The sequence below is a fragment of the Pseudophryne corroboree genome, chromosome 8, assembly GCF_028390025.1.
Source record: "Pseudophryne corroboree isolate aPseCor3 chromosome 8, aPseCor3.hap2, whole genome shotgun sequence".
In the NCBI taxonomy this organism is placed as follows: domain Eukaryota; kingdom Metazoa; phylum Chordata; class Amphibia; order Anura; family Myobatrachidae; genus Pseudophryne; species Pseudophryne corroboree.
Window position 1 is genome coordinate 49,787,987 of NC_086451.1, and position 4,623 is coordinate 49,792,609.

Below are 4,623 nucleotides of genomic sequence, written 5' to 3' on the forward strand. Positions count from 1 at the left end.
GATAAAAGGAAGTAATTCTCTCCTGTTCCTCTTTTGTGTTGAAGTGATGCTGGGTTTCAACTGTGTTATCCAAACGACTGGATATTTTTCTCTTCTTAACTGAAGGTATTGGTATATCTTTCTCTAAACATGCTGTCACAGATTCTTGGTAAATTGACTGAAAATGTTCTGCGTCATTCCTCATAGTAGCTAATGTGTTCCGCAAGCTTTTCACTCCTGCCATTGCTGTAAGTAAGTTGAGTTCTGGGTCTTGAAGAGCCTTACTCACTTTAACCACCATTTGGAGAATAGGATGCATCATGTGAAGTCCAAAGATGAAGTCAAATGACTTAAGTTCACAGATAAGACCTCTGGCTTTTATTTTAATGTCTGGAAGACGGGTCTCTTGAACAATCTCATCTAAGGCTTGTAAAATGATGGAATAGTTTTGTTTTACAGCAGCCACAGCTTCTGCTCTACAAGCCCATCTTGTATTAGACAGTGATTTTAAAGTCTTCAACTGGGATCCTACATCTTGGGAAATTTTCTCCATTCCTGCATGTCGAACTGAACTGCCCTCCATGAAGTTATAAAGAGTCTGAACAATGCCAAAAAAATCAAAAACTGTTCTGTTCTGTTTACTTGAAGTGCATGCATCTACTAGAACGAGATTCAAACAATGTGCATAGCAGTGCACATAGAGTATATTACTATTTCTTTCTTTACACTTCATTTGAACACCTGCTGTACATCCAGACATCGTAGATGCGCCATCAAAACAGACCGCTAATACTGATGACCACTCTATTTTAAGATTGTCAAGGACTTCATTAAATTGGTTAAAAATAGACTGTGCATCAACTTTGAAAAGTCTCTGAACAGACAAAAAAATTTCAACTGGACTATGTTTGTGATTGTCAAAATACCGCACAACAACGGACATCTGTTCATGGTGTCCACAGTCAGTGGTGTCATCAGCAATTATTGAAAGCACTTTTCCATGTAGTGAAGACACAATGTTTTGTAATACAACATTGTGTATGGCCACAATTATATCATTTTGGATGCGATTGCTTAGATAAGAAGCATTTCGAGGAGATTCTTTTGCATGTTTTGCCATGACAGGATCATATTTTTGAAGCATATCTACCAGATTAAGAAATAACCCTCTTTCAAGACTATCACATTTTTCATTGTGACCCCTAAATGGCCTTCCACCTTTTGCCAAACACAGAACTATATCAATCAGTCGCTCCATTACACTTCGGTTACGACATCTTAATTCTTCCTGTTTAGACAGGTAGGTCTGCTTGCCTTCATCTAACAATACATCAATAGGTTTCCCTTCATTAAAAGAAGTCCAAGATGTATGACTAAACACATGAGATTTAGACAGTTGATGGTTTTTGAAACGTTCATTAGCCTTATTCCAGTTCTTGAATCCTTTAGTAGTAAATGCCGAATCAGTATGCCCTTTGCTTGCTGCATCATTACCGGTGAAGAAACGGCAGTAAAAACAAAATGCTGCATCCGTTGATGGGCTGTATTCTAACCATCTGTACTTTTCATACCATTCAGAATGAAAACTTCTTACTTTAGATCCTATTTTATTTCTAGGATATGTACTCATTTTGGGCTGAAAGGGCCCTCTAGATATTCGTAACTGACGTTCCAATCTGTTTTTTGGAATATCACAGACTGGGTCATCAGATCGAGTATTTGCAGGCTTTGAATAAGAACTACATGGACTTGAACTGAGAGGCAAAGAGGTTTGTTGTTGGTCAGAAGTTGAACAACATGCACTATTAAGGATGTCAGCATTATCTTCCTGTAAGTGTGGAACTTCAGATTCTGAGGTGACTGCAGTTTGTGGTTGGTCAGAACTACATTCCGCACAACCGATGTCAGCATTATCTTCCTGTAAGTATGGAACTTCGGATTCTGATGTGACTGCGATTTGTTGCTGGTCAGAACTACATGCGCTATGACTGGTGCAAGCATTATCTTCCTGTAAGTTTGTAACTTCAGGTTCCGAGGCGATTGTGCTATTATTAGCACTTTCATTAGACTTCCCTTTGTCAGTTTCTTTTCTTATTTTAATAATAAACCTATCCATTTCTCAAGCTTAATAGAAGGTAGGTATATCAAAAGGTAGTAGTGTTAATATAAAAGTACATAGTCTGTATGTGCCTTTTTCTTTCATTTGTTTTGCTTCTACTAATATGATGTTTACAATTGGCCTTCAGCAATCTCTGGTACTGCTAGAATAAAACAAAACAAAAAATAGGTAGGTTGCTAATTAAAATAAACCTTTTCAATAACATCACTTTGTTAAATGTGTAGTTGTACTCACTGGAAAATGAAGAATTTGGCCTTCTAAAATAACTGATTTTACGGTGCTCAGCAGTGGAACACTAGAATTTAATTACGATATCCTGTTCTCTTGGAGTTCTGTAATAAGATGTAAAGGGATGAGAGTGTTATACTCCCATTACATAAATCACTAGTGAGGCCACATCTCTATTACTGTGCACAATTATGGGCACCGTACACTAAAAAGGATATCCTGGAACTAGAAAAGTTTCAGGGACAGGCGACCAAATTGATTAAGGGGATGGAGACACTAGAATAAGAGTAAAGGCTTGCTAGGCATGTTTACAATGGTAAAAAGGAGGTTAATAGGGGACATGATTAACATTTGCAATTATATAAGGGTCAATACACAGAGCTAACGGGGGATTTGTTTTTTGTAAGATCAAAAAGGACACGTGGACACCCGCTTAGGTTAGAGGAGCTTTCACACACAGACGGAAAGGTTTCTTCACAGTAAGGACATTACGTATTTGGAATTCCCGGCCTGAGAGAGAAGTAATCGCGGACTCGGTCATTACTTTTAAGAATGTGCTAGATAAATTCCTAATGGATAAGAATATACAAGGTTATGGTGGGTAAATCATGCACTATAGTAATAAAAAACAAAAGGAGTTTTTTTAGTTTACGGCTAAACATTCACCACAGCTAAAATTAGTCTTGTCTTTTTTTTCAACCTCAAACTATGTTACTATGTTCCAGAGACTTATTTGAATTCCATTGGAGCTAATAGCCTAAATTCTCTACAACATAAAAACACACTGTCACAGTCTTTTGTCAATCAATTCACTCACTTATCATTTATGAGCTGTGAAAGAATCCTCATAGATACACTGAGAAACACAAGTCACCCACGGATAGGATGGTGACCCTAGTGGATAAAATAAAAAAACATTAGAAATCTTGGTGGTCATTGAGTTGATCGCTAGCTGCATTTGTTCGCAGCGCAGCAATCAGGCTAAAAAAAACGTCAATTCTGAGTATGCGGCACAGTGAACGATGCAGTTTCGCACTGGGTCTAGCGAAGCATTTCAGTCGCACTGGTTGTAGCAGAGTGATTGACATGAAGTGGGCATTTCTGGGTGGCAACTGACCGTTTTCAGGGAGTGTTAGAAAAAACGCAGGCGTGCCAGGGAAAATGCAGGCTGTGACGTCAAATCCGGAAATTAATAGTCTGAAATGAGTGCAAGCGCTGAGTAGGTTTTGAGCTACTCTTAAACTACACAAAAAATGTTTGCAGGCGCTCTGCGATACAACCGTTCGCACTTCTGCTAAGCTAAAATACATTCTCAGTGGGCGGCGGCGGCATAGCGTTTGCACGGCTGCTAAAAACTGCTAGCGAGCGATCAACTCGGAATGACCCACATTGTTCTAACATTTCTATAAAATAAAATCATCAGCTGTTTAAAAATATGGTCATGTAAAAAAAAACACAAAAAAAAATGTTTAGATATATCTCGTCTTGGTTTTAGAGGTGAATATTTCTATTAAGCGAGTAAAATCAGTCTCAGTTAAAGAGGTTTCAAAGTCTCATTAACAGGGCTTTTTGTTGCCAAAATGCCGGGACCTCATAATTAGTACCAGTAAAAGAGGATTCCCACTTATCCAGGTTCAAGTGTATATATGTGTGTGTCTGTGTACTTATACACACATATATACAGCATAGTACATTGGTTCTCAAACTTTATTTTAGTCGTGGCACCCTAAGCCAAATGCATTGATACATTTAGAAAGAAATATTAAATTAATTTAAATTGTCCTTAGGTGTAATTGTGCGATGATGGACAAGATTTGCTTCTGTTTGGCCACATATTTTATGACTGGCAGCCACCAACACTGGTTTTGACCATTACATTGACCATATATAATTTGAATTGGTCCTGGACCACCAACCCAGGGCACCCCTGCATGTGTCCTGAGGCACCCCAGGGTGCCACGGCATACAGTTTGAGAACCACTGGCATAGTACATAGATTCGGCACTCACAAGTTGATTTAAAATGTTATTGTTCCGTTGTCATCCTCATAAGCAGTGTATCACCACAATAAACAAACAAAAAAAAAAGCAGGCAGCACTCAGTCCCTTTCATCAGGCTGTGTCCCCTGAAAAGTAGGGAAAAAATGTTAACTATTAAGAATACTCTGAGTGTCACCTGCTGTCCATTTGGATATTGTTGTGCTACGCTATCAATTCAGAACACGCATATACAGTTTGTCTGCTCCAGTGCCCTTCCTTAAATTCAACGGAAGGCTTATGGAAAGATATGGCACACTC

At 38.5% G+C, this 4,623-nt stretch overlaps 1 long non-coding RNA gene across 1 annotated transcript; it reads right to left on the bottom strand.

The window, feature by feature from the left end:
- Positions 1-1,692: 1,692 nt before the first annotated feature.
- On the bottom strand, positions 1,693-3,222 carry LOC134947475 (uncharacterized). The gene is made up of 3 exons (XR_010182566.1): positions 3,144-3,222; positions 2,333-2,430; positions 1,693-2,240 (listed from the first exon to the last, which is right to left on the bottom strand). It is a non-coding gene; the product is annotated as an uncharacterized LOC134947475 (long non-coding RNA).
- Positions 3,223-4,623: the final 1,401 nt, after the last annotated feature.